The sequence below is a fragment of the Molossus molossus genome, unplaced genomic scaffold (assembly GCF_014108415.1).
Source record: "Molossus molossus isolate mMolMol1 unplaced genomic scaffold, mMolMol1.p scaffold_m16_p_9, whole genome shotgun sequence".
Lineage (NCBI taxonomy): Eukaryota > Metazoa > Chordata > Mammalia > Chiroptera > Molossidae > Molossus > Molossus molossus.
In genome coordinates, this window is record NW_023425403.1 from 31,092,411 (window position 1) to 31,104,991 (window position 12,581).

A 12,581-nucleotide genomic window follows, 5' to 3' on the forward strand; every position below is an offset into this window, starting at 1 on the left:
CATTAAAACAATTTCATGAGCCTAATTTTAATGGCAGTATAATATTTCATAGTATGTGTATGGCATAACTTACTAATCACCCCCCCCCCCCCCAGTGTTAAGCATTTAAATTGTTTCCAGTTTTATATGTATATTTTAGTGCATCCATCTTTGCCCAGATTTATGATTGTTTCATTTAGATTGATCCTCAAAGTAAAATTAATAGGTCAGAAAGTATAGCCACTTTAAAGATACTTGATACATAATGCTTACCAAATTATTTACCAGAGTGAATTTCCATTCCAGCCAGCAGTGGGTGGGAACCTGGACTCATGACTGCCCACTGCCATTGTGTGCTAGCATGACTAATTTGATGACCAAAACTAATGATGCTTAGTGAGGTCGAACATTTTAAAATCTGCAATTTAATTTTTTCGCTCCTTAAAAAAACTCTACTTTTCATCTATTGAAGTCTTACAGTTTATAAGGGCTCTTTATATATTAAGGATATTGATGCTTTCTCCATTATATTTGTTGAAAACAGTTTCCTAATTAATCGTTGGCTTTTATTTTTTAATAATTTTTTGATGTTTACATGTGTTTAATTTACTAATTTTATATAGTATTTTAATTTACTAAATCATTTATAATATATTATAGAATATATAATTTACTATGTAAAAATAAATTTACTAATTTAGTTTACTGTTTTTAAGTTTTTATATCTTTTGCATGTGTGTGATTTCTGCCATAGTTTGAGAAGTCTTTCTCTATACAGAAAGAAGCTAAATATATTTAACTATATATTTTTTCTAGCTCCTCTAATGTAATTTTAAAACTGTACCTCTGTGATTTACTTGGAATTTATTTTGAAGCATATTTTGATATAAAAAAGTCTAATTTAATTTCCCCCATAGATAATAAGTTGACCCAGCAATATTTTAGTTGAATAAGCCACCACAGACTTTTGTCATTACTTCATCATGTATTCATGTTTTATCTGTGTTAGGGTCTGTTTCTCTGTTATTTTAGTTTATTGATCTGTTTCTTGTTTACCCTAGAATCACACTCTTAATTACTGTAGCTTTGTAATGTTTTATCATTTGAGAGATTGCATTTCTCCTTCTGCCAGTTATTGTCTAGAACTTTACCTATGTTAACCTTTTAATTTTTAAAATATAAATCTTAAGTCATTTTGCTAAAATCTTTATCCTCTATCTCTGTGACCTCCCCACTCCTTCCCTAAAACCAAAACAACACAATAAAAACCGGAAGGAAACACAGACAGCCCTGGGAGAGCTATTGGAATTGTGTAGAATCAATAACATGATTTAGGCAGAACTGTATCCCTTTAGTACCTACCTCGAAAGGCACTTTCCTTTTAAACAAAATCTCCTTAATTTTCTGGATTTTGCTTATTCAGTCATTTGGTCAGGTCAGAGGTGGTTATCACGCAGTGCTGTTTAAGCACCAAAGATGTTCCAAGGCAGAACTGTGCGGTATAGCCTGCAAATGGCCAAATGTAGCCAAATGCTGCCAGATAATAGCTCTCATACAAGAATGTTTTTTACGCTTTTAAAGGGTTGTAAAAGAAACCAAGCACGATTATGTGATGGAAACCTATGTGGCCTACAAAGCTTAAAATATTTACTGTCTGGCTCTTTACAGATCAAGCTTTCGGGGGCACACACAGCAGAACCCTGGCAAGCAAGCCGGAGACACGTGGAGCTCACATGTTCATTGTGAGTCATAGCTTCCACTTGCTACCTCTTCAACACACTGACTTGGAAGGTTTTTTTTTTTTTTTTTTTTTAAATGCATTTAAGATAACCTTATGTGAGGATATGAGTGAATGCTTACAGGTATTATTCTCTCTTCCCTTGTTTTCTTCCTATATTTTAAAAGATCATGTCTGCTTGTGAGAACATCTCATTTTATCTGACCTGTACCCTGAAGTAGGGCTGTCCATGCAGGGACATTTAGAGGACTCCAGGTAGAGTCCCTAGGTTGGCCCCAATGCTCTAAACCCTAGCAGCAGTACTATTTGATAGACTTTTAATAAATAGATTAAGGCATTTTGTTAACCTTCAGTGATTTGGTTTACTATCTGATGAACTCCTGTTAACCTAAAAATAAAAAGCCAAAATGAGAGACAAGTCTTTTTTGGGAATCAAAAAGAATTACAATTTGGGAAGCACTGATTCAGACAGAAACCCAAATTGTATCCCGATTACAGGGTGAAGGCAAGGAGTTTTTATGAGAAAAGGGAAGTGATTACACGAGTAGAAGAAATTTCTATTGGTGCTAACAAGTTGGATTATTCTTTAGCTGTACATGGCTGATTACTGATCCTGTCTTCCAAAAGAGTCTATAATCATCGATCCCTTGAGGTCAGAATAACTGCTTTTCTGTTAGCTTTGCAAACATCTGTTTGTAAGATAATGTTGCTTTGGCCCAGAACAAAAGTTATTTTGCCCGGTTCCAACATTCCAAAAGTTCAAGGAGCAAGACTTGCAAGCAGTTCTTCTGGAATGGTGGTTCTGGTTCCATTTTAAAATGGCTCCTCTTACGTCATTCTTCACACTCCCATCTGTTATCACTGGGGAAACCCCAGATTCCCCAGGGCATGGGTCGTGGACAGTGTTTCTAACAGGCTGACCTGAGGAAGCAGTCCAATGGAGGCGTTTGGGTTTCCTGAAGGAGCTTGAAGACATCTGCGAGGTCTTGGGAGGAGACGTGAGGAAGGGAGTGATTGTTGGAAAAGGAACCAGAAGGGATCTACAGGTTACTGTTACTGGTAATGTGGGAGATTCTGTACTGAAGGGAGACATGAAAACCTTGAGGAAGGAGAGACAAGAGAGATGAGCCAGAAAAACGACACTGATTCTGCCTCTGTTCCAGATGTTTCCATTGTTGCTGAAGAAAGGGCAGGAAGAACCAAACAAAAGAACAGGCCCTGGCCGGTTTGGTTCAGCGGTTAGAGAGTCGGCCTGCGGTCCTGAGAGACCCGGGTTCGGTTCCCGCTAAGGGCGCGTACCTCGGTTGCAGTTTGTCCCCGGCCCTGGTCGGTCGTGTGGGTGGCAGCCACTCGATGTGTTCCTTTCACATCGATGTTTCTCTCTCTCTCTCTCTCTCTCTCTCTCTCTCCCTCCCACTCTACCTGAACAAAAAATGGAAAAATGTCCTCAGGTGAGGATAAAAAAAAAAAAAAAAAGAACAGGTTTCATGTTTAAGCAGCCTGAGTCTCAAGGGGCGGGTCTGAGCTAATGGGTTTCTCTTCTGTTTCTTAGAAGATATAATTGTTCAGGCATTGAATCCAGCCTTTTGGATAATCTGAAAGGAAAAACAACCAAAGTTGATGTCTTAAACTCATAAGTTTACTTTCTGAAATAAAGAAGGTGTTTGCTTGAGCTTTCATACCCTCCTCCCCCAAGTGTAGAATTATTCAAGAGTAGTGTAAGGCCCCACAGAGTTTGGTTAATAGAATTTACAGCAGGCAAGTTAAAGACCAAATTTCATGGAAAAACTTCTAAAGTGAAGTAGTTGGAAATTTAAATTAGATTTGAGTGTGATAGATCGACTACTGAGAAATGCTATTGTGCCTCACTGTTAAATTCCACAGGAATCTGCCTAGAATTCATAGTGTTGTTTTTTTCTGTTGCAGTGAAGTACTGATTTTGCGTTTTGAGTCCAACTATATACGTCTTCCAGGTGTAATCATTTTACCCAAGTAAATATCAGAAACTCAAAGCTATGTCTAGCAGCAGGTTGGTGTTCTGTCAAGAATATTCTTGCCCTGGCCGGTTTGGCTCAGCGATTAGAGCGTCGGTCCCCGGACCAGAGAGCCCTGGGTTGGGTTTCTCCTAGGGCCACATACCTCGGTTGCAGTTCGTCCCCGGCCCTGGATGGAGTCATGCGGGTGGTGACCAGTTGATGTTTCTCTCTCACATCGATGTTTCTTTCTTTCTCTCCCTCCCTCCCGCTCTATCTGCAGATAAATGCAAAAAGAAGAATATTCTGACAGCTAAACTCTAAGGAGTCTTTGGAGAAACTCCTGCTTCAAAAGAGGATAGTTTTGTGAATCAGGGAGAAAACATTAAGATTAAAATATTGTGAGATTTATATGTGTATTTATAAATACAAATACATATTTCATAAAGTGAGCTGGATATACAAATATTTCTTGTCATAGTGATGCCATGCCTGGCATGTGCTATAGGATGTGATGTAAGATGTTAATGCTAATAAGATACAGGGTGGAGCAAAAGTAGGTTTACAGGTATTCATATGAAAAATAATACAATAATTAATAAATATGATACAAAAATAAACTTTATGTTTTATGTACTCAAAACTGTATACCTACTTTTGCCCCACCTTGTATCTGCCCACAACATTATCATTGGTGGAAATCAGAAATCTTCCACTGGTGTATCTCTGTTATTTCCACCATCTGCATTGGACATTTAGAGCTCACATCAGCAGGCAGGATGGTTTAGCGAGTCATGTGTGTGGACCAGGCTGAGGCCTTGGGTACTATCATACATCAGATCCTTGCTAGGGCAGGTCTTCATTCCTTTCCAAGTCATTGGAATATATCCACACACATTTATGGAGACTTGTACCTAAACTTCCTCAGAAAGGGGTATCTAGATAATTTTCCCTTGGCTGTATGAGCTACAGTGTCTATCTTGTTCACTGCTGTGTGTTCAGCTCCTACATGATGCTTTGCACATTGTAGATACTCAGTAAACATTTGTTGAGGGAATAAATGGTCTATAAATTAGGCATCTTGAAATTACTATGCTAGTTCTCACATTTTACCACTGTACAACTATAATAATGGGGCTGACTTTTATTAATTGGTGACTATACAAGGTATTGTATCAAGAACTTCCTCCAAATTTCATTTGATCTCCACCACAAACCATGCAGAATGCATTAATCACCATATGTTAGGTTATTCTGTGGTCACAACTCCCCAGTTTCAGTGGCTTCAATCAACAGGGCAAAGTCCTCTGTAGTCTGGGCTCAAGAGCACTCCATGAGGTGACTCAGTGATCCAGGCTGTTTTAATCTCAATATGACTCTGCCATCTCAGCCTAAGGCTGGGTAAGAGAGAGGCTGCAGCATCATGCACAGACTTTTCATTGTCCAAACCGAGAGGTTGACAATACCATCCATCTGTTCAAATTTCACTGGTCAGAACTACTATGTCACATGGCACCATCTAACTGTGGGGATGGGGGGGGGGGGTGAGGAGTGCAGTGTTCTGTATGCTGGGAAGTAGAGGAAAACCAGAACTTAGTGTATAATGATAATGGCTATTGTAGGTCCATTATACAATTATCCCCATGTTACAGATGATAAAACTGAGGCCAGAGAGGATAGGTTACTTGTCTAACGTTAACAGCTGATATATGGCAGAGCAAGGCGTGGAACTTAGACTCATTTGTTTTTAAAGCCCATATTCAACCACCATGTAATACTACCTTTATTAAGGAAATTAATTTTCTCCTGAAGAAAACTTGCCCTTAATGAGGGAGAAAATAATAAAAGTATCAAATTTGGGGTTTAGGAACTTGGTTTTATAGGATGGATTCCATTACTGACTCTTGTACATGTAGCTAAGCCACTTCTCTGAGCTGATTTCTTCACATGGGAATAATGATTACTTTAACAGTTATGTGAAGTAATGCATAAAACAGCACCTGGAGAGGCATAAAGTACTGTATAAAGGTATCATGGTGTTACTAGTGACACCTGCTTTCTTTATGTATTGGTCTTGTGCAGGTTTTTCCACATGTAACAAGCTTCAAGATTCTTATAAGAAAACAAACCCTTTACCTAATCTTGGTATATTTAGTTGGTTTTCTTATACAAGAATATGCTGTATGTTACAATATAAAGCTTAACTTCATTGGTCTAATCTTTCAGGCATTTCATTAGACTGAAATGATGTTCAGTTTCAACTAAATTGATTAACTTTCACCTTCTACTCACCCTTCACCCCATCTTTTTATTATGAGTTTCTAAAAACTGTTATTTTAAATGAGTATTCCAGAGAACATTTCTAGATAATGCAAATGAATATGTCACTGTAAATTCAGGAAACTCTTTTATATTTTGCCACCTGTTTATGACAACACGGAGTGGGTCAGAGCAGTTTCATGTTGCTTGTGGCCTAATTATAAAAAGCAGTCCTGCCCTGGCCAGATATTTCAGTTGGTTAGAGCATTGTCCCAACACCCCAAGGTTGTGGGGTCAATCCCTGGTCAGGGCACATACACAAAACAAGCAATGAATGCATAAATAAGTGGAACAACAAATCGATGTTTCCCTCTTTTTCTCTTTCTCTCCCCCTTTCTCCCTCTCTAAATCAATAAAGAAAAAAGAAAAGCACCCCTCCTCCCTTGCAGGTGTGGGAGGAGAGGGAAACCTTTTTGTTAAAATGTGTTAAAGGACTTGACCTAGCTTCCTGTCTCCCCAAACTTAGGGTAATGTTGCAGTTCTCAGTATTTGTCTCCTATTTTGAGTACCTCCCAAGCTCATTGTCGTCTGTGCATCTCTCCTGGCACAAGAGTTATGCCAGAGCATGTGGCCAGGGGAGTACCCTGATTTTATGTTAGGCCTGCCCCACACCGCTTCAGATATGATTAATAGACTTTTACAGTTCTTTGACTTCTTCCTGGCAGTGGTTCATAATGTAATGAATAATCAGATTAGAAAAGAAAAAGCTTTCTGTAGACATTTGGGAGCAAAATTTCCATTAATTAAAAGAAAAATACCCAGCATATTTTCCTCAGACCCCATCATATAGACATGTTTATCCCTCATTGTTTAAATATAACCCTTCTTAACTCAGGGCAAGCACGCTATGCCTTTCTCCTCCTCTCCGGTTTGGACACAAAGCCTGTTATTGTTGACTGTTCTGCAGTTGGATCACTTAAAAATGAGATTCCATTTGAGTAGAACATTTTCATTACAGGATAACCGGCCTCTTTAATTTTGTACGAAGAGAGGGCCTAGGAAAACATTTACATTTACTCGCGATTTTCCCTTTTTCAGAGTCCATAAGAGACAGGGAGGATTCATTAGTGAATAGATCACCGCGGCACATCTATTTATTGGTGAGCCATAAAAGATCAGAAAAAGAACACAGAACATAGACAGTTAAAGTGTTAAAAGCCTTTGTCAAATGATATATGTGGTGGTTTTAACTGACCTTGGAAGGTATGTAAGTCTTTGTATGTGCTTTTATATCAGAATGTGGTCTATAAAAACAATGATCATCTACTGAATTTACAAACTATCTTCCCAGAGGCCTAGTGCAGCTGGTTCATGGTGGAGAGCAGTGAATTGATACTGTATTTCTCAGCATCGGGAAGTAACCACTTTGTGGTTTTTTTTTTTCTGTTCCTGTTCTTTTCAGTCCATTTACGTAATTATTTCTTGCAAAAATCTCCTGAAACTGTTTAAAATTCCAGGTGGGTCAGTCTTTTGTGCATCTAGATTTCATTCAATTATAATACGTTTCAAATACCCTTTTCCCCTTTATTATTATTTTTTTCTATTGTTCCCTTTCTAATTCTTCCAGTTTCTTTTATTTTGGAACAACCTATTTGATGCTGCTGAGAGCTATAATTATTTAGAATAGTCAAGTGAGATTAAAAATCTTACAGGGCAGAAAGTAGAAGGGTAGTCCAGGTTTAGGGTGAGCCCAAGGACAAGTGTGCATTGAAAGGGTGTGGTTCCCACTCCAAGCAGTCTCGTATCCATTTCTTTCCTGAAGGTTGTCCTTGTCTTTCTCATTTTCTGCTTTGCCTCTGTAGCAGTAAACACAGTTGGGGCAGGGGCTGGTCAAGGTAGGCTCTCGTAGGAGCTGACATTTATCTGAGTGGAGACCTGAAGGGTGAGTGGGATCTAGCTGTGCTGAAAAGCAGGAAGGGAATTTCAGGCATCGAGAATGTTTCAGCATATGCTAGGGGCTGGGACGCTGGAGATAAATCTCACTTAGTGCCTGGTCTCAAGGAGCTGACAGTTTGGTTGTCAAGCCGCTAAGCTTGATCCACTGCCAACTTCCTGCCTCCCTGAAACTGACACTTCCTGTAACAACACATCCTCTGGCTTCAGTTAAACGAGTTCTCTCCTTCAACCTGCATATTGGCTCCAGATACCTTAAAGAGAGCTTCCGACAGTCAGCTTCAGCTACTTTAAGAGGCACCAGTTCTGGTATGTTTGTTAAAAAGTAATGACAAAACATTAATCAGGTGAATTTAGAGTAAAGTCTCATAAAATGGTTATAATTCTTAGGCTGCAATTTTCCGTGTCAGATGAAAATGATACTCAGAAGTCAGTTCTGTAACAGTAGTGACAAACTGATTCCTTAGTCATGTGCCCTTCCCCTAACTTATTACCTTTGAAAAACTTCAGCCTCAGTTTTACAATTAGATCAGCCCTAAAGGGAAACTGCTTACTACAGTGCTGCATTTAACTTAATTTGCATGGAATAATATTAACGGTGTAGGCTTATTTTCCCATATATGCATGTGACCACATAATCATTCTGCTAACATTCGGTTTTAAATGCTTTTGTTTTAGAGATCAGCCTTTGGGGGGAATAATCAAGACCTAACAGAAGGGAAAATTAGGCTTATGACATTATCATACAAAAAAAGAGCAGCATTACTTCAAAGTGGGAAGAAAAACAGTAAAATAAAAATATTACCAACTGCAGATGGTAAATAAAAAAGAATGATTGCTGCTATTAAATCTAAATACTAACACCACCAACTTTAACTTGAGAAAGCAAAGGTTCTTGATGGAAAAGAACAGGGTGGTTTGGTTGCATATCAGCTAGGAGAGAGAGCCTTGAAAGGCAAACAATTTCTTTTAGGCATTGAAATAAAAATAGATGACACAGCGTAAGTAAGTCATTGCTTTCTTTAATGAATGATACATTTGAAACCATTGTCTCAAGGATTCTGATTACCTATGAAAGCATCCATATTCCAAATGGTTTAAAAATGTTACGTTACATGATCAGGTTAACAAATTTTATAAAACCTCTGAGAAGAAAGACTCGTAAGCTATTTATGTTGGATAGAAAATTCTAGAAGGATGTTATAAAGATTGCTCTAAAGTTTCGGAAAGCACGACTGGCGGTGTGTACGTGGCACCAGTCAATCTCCACTGCTGTGAGTGCCGATTTTGGCCAGACAGGTTGCATTGTCCAGGTGTATAAAAAAATAACGAACCAGTTGTGTCTCTGTGGGACCTGCCCATACTTTTCCGAGGCAAAGAGACAGAATGTAAACAAGTCAGCCCTCTTCTGTGAAGTGACTCCAACTCTGCAAAAGTGGTGCTGATTTTGGAGGTATTATTTTTCTGGGATTCTGGCTTCTCATAGATCATTTCTAGGAATACTACCAAGAAATTGGAGAAGTTGTGTGAGAAACTTTCTAAAAAGCTTGACAGGAGCAGGGAAGTGAAAAGAGGAAGAGGGAAATGGGAAGATTTTCTAAATGCCCTACTCTGGATGCCTCACATCTGTTCCCTTCTTCCCATCCCTTTATGAAGTGACCGCAGTCAGCCCAGGAAGCAGAGTTAGAGATGCCTGGGGGCTGGTAAGGGGAGGAGCAGTCGATATTAGGATACTATAGACAAGGAGTAAGCTCAGGGAAGCCAGACAGAGACGAAGCCTCGATTTAACCAAGCCCTAGACTCTAACTTGCATGGTCTTGCACAGTCATCGCTGACTGTGGCAGGTGGCCAGCCACTGGCTAAACATTTTTAAACAGTGTGTGCTCTGGAGAAGACAGGAGAGCCCTCTTCTCTCCCTTCCCCTCCTTCTGACAGCCAACGTCAGGGCACAGGGCAGTGCTGTGAAACATGAAATAAATGGATCTTCTTTATTATTGAAAGCATGTCCTCTGGAGAAGTGTCTATTCAGATTCTCTGCCTATTTTTTAATTGGAGTGTTTTTGTCTTCCTTTTGTTGAGTTGTATGAGTGCTTCATACATTTTGCAAATTAACCAACCCCTTATCTGATGTATCGTTGACAAATATGTTCTCCCATACAGTAGGTTCCCTTTTCATTTTGATACCCATTTCTTTTGCTGTGCACAAGCTTTTTATTTTGATGTAATCCCATTTGTTTATTTTTTCTTTGTTTCTCTTGCCATTTGACCCAGTGGTCCTGCTTCTAGAAATATATCCTAAGATTCCCAAAACACCAACCAGAAAGAATATATTTACTCCTTTGTTCATAGCAGTGTTATTTATAATAGCTAAGATGTAAAAACAGCCTAAGTACCCATCGGTAGATGAGTGAATAAAAAAACTGTGGTACATTTGCTTGGCTGGTATAGCTCAGTGGATTGAGTATCGTCCCATAAAAATCGCTCTAAAGTTTCGGAAAGCGAAACTGGTTTGATTCCCAGACACATGCCTAGGTTGTGGGCTCAATCCCTGGTGGGGGAGGGGCATGCAGGAAGCAGCTGATCAATGTTTCTCACATCGATGTTTCTCTCTCTCTCTCTCTCTCTCTCTCAAGATATCAATAAATACATATTTAAAAAACTGTGGTACATTTATACAATGGGATACTATGCAGCTGTATAAAAGAAGGATATTTTACAATTGAGATAGCATGGAGGGACCTGGAGAGCATTATGCTAGGTGAAATAAGCCAGTCAGAGAGACAAGTATCACATGATCTCTCTTATATGGGGAATCTAATGAACAAAATAAACTGACAAAATAGATCCAGAGACATGGAAACATACAACAGATTGATGAATCTCAGAGGGAAGTGGGGCAGGAGGGAGCACGGGAAGAGATTAACCAAAGAACTTATATACATATATGCATAACCCATGGACACAGACAACAGTGCAGGAAAGGCCTTGGGGGGACAGGAGCTGGGTGGAGGGGGTCAATGGGGAAAAAAGGGAGACATCTGTAATACTATCAACAATAAAGATAAATTTTTTAAAAAGCAAAGAAACATAGAAACTTAAGCATAATCATTTAGACATTTCTTGTACTTAAAGTGCTTAACATTTCCAAAGAAGGGTTTCTCACCCTGTTGATATCTGATTACTACTACTGAGTGGCTGAAGTGTTTTCATCATTTTATTAAATTGTGTTCTCATTTATATGACAACTGTCTTTGTCAACATATGCTACCATAACAAATACCATAGTCAGGGAGGCTTAAACAACAAATATTTATTTTCTCACAGTTCTGGAGGTTGGTGAGGACTCTTCTGGGCTTGTATACTTCTGCTTTCTTATGGTGCCCTCACGTGGCAGAGGGAGAGGGACAGACAGCAAGCCCCCTGGTGTTTCTTCCTGTAAGGGCACCTTATCCCACTATGAGGGCCCCACCCTGTGACCTCATCTAACCCTTGTTGCTTTCCAAAGGCCCTATCTCCAGATAGGGCTTCAACATATGAATTTTGGGTGAGCACAATTTGAACCATACCAACAACTTTTAAGCCAAAGGTATTTTATATGTACAAAAGCAATAAAATATATTTTTAGGATTAATAAATATGACATAAAATATCCTGGGTGCATTTTAATTTTAAGGTGAAATTATGAATTTACCAGTGCATTTTGTGTTTATTAAATATCAAACAAACAAAAAACAAACTCACAAGTTCATGGATTCTGCCCATAGACCTTTAGGCAGTATTGTTGCAGGTTATGTCCCTGCTAGGAGAACTGTGGGGACAAGTAGCAAGGTACTGAATCTCGGTTTGGGTAGGATTTTGGACCCTGAAGAGGGGTTACTGCTGCAAGAAATCCCACAGGAGCTTTGAATACCATGAGAGTTTGTCCAGACAGCAGGGTTTGAATCCCTACCTGACTCTAGAGCCCATTTTTCACATTGTGTGTGAATTCGTTTTCTTTTTTTATGGTTCATTTAATTTTTATTTTTCCAGCTTTATCTGGATATAGTTGACATATAACATTGTATGTGTTTAATGTATACAGTGTGTTGATTTGATATATTTATATATTGTGAGACACCTCTGTGTCATTGCAAAAATTACGATTTTTTTTTTGTGGTGAGAATATTTAAGATCTACCTTCTTTGCAATATTCAAGCATATCATACAGTATTATTAGCTATAATCACTATGCTATACATTAGATACACAGATTTGTTAATTTTATAACTAGAAGTTTGTGACCTTTGATGAACATCTTTCTTCTACCCCATACCCTTGGTAACCACCACTCTACTCTATTTCTCTGAGTTTGGCTTTTTGGATTTAACATATAAGGGATGTCGTGTGGGATTTGTCTTTCTCTGTCTGACATATTTGACTTAGCATAATGCCCTCAAGTTCCATTGAAGTTCTTGCAAAAGGCAGAATTTCTTTATTTCTCATGACTAATAATGTTTCATTGTGTGTATGTACCACATCTTATTTATTTATAAATCCTCACCTGAGGATATTTTTCCATTTATTTTCAGACAAAGTGGGTGGGAGGGAAGGAGAGATGGAGGGAGGGAGGGAGGGAGGGAGGGAGGGAGGGAGAGAGAGAGAGAGAGAGAGAGAGAGAAACATCAATGCAAAAGAGACGC

The 12,581-nt window shown here is 38.8% G+C and overlaps 1 protein-coding gene across 1 annotated transcript in view; it reads left to right on the forward strand.

Moving 5' to 3' along the window:
* Nucleotides 1–1,673: 1,673 nt before the first annotated feature.
* LOC118622545 (chondroitin sulfate N-acetylgalactosaminyltransferase 1) overlaps nucleotides 1,674–12,581 on the forward strand; it is a 227,385-nt gene continuing 216,477 nt past the window's right edge. Inside the window, exon 1 of the mRNA XM_036249924.1 lies at nucleotides 1,674–1,721. The gene's annotated coding sequence lies outside the window, so the exon portion shown is untranslated. The remainder of the gene's footprint in view (nucleotides 1,722–12,581) is intronic.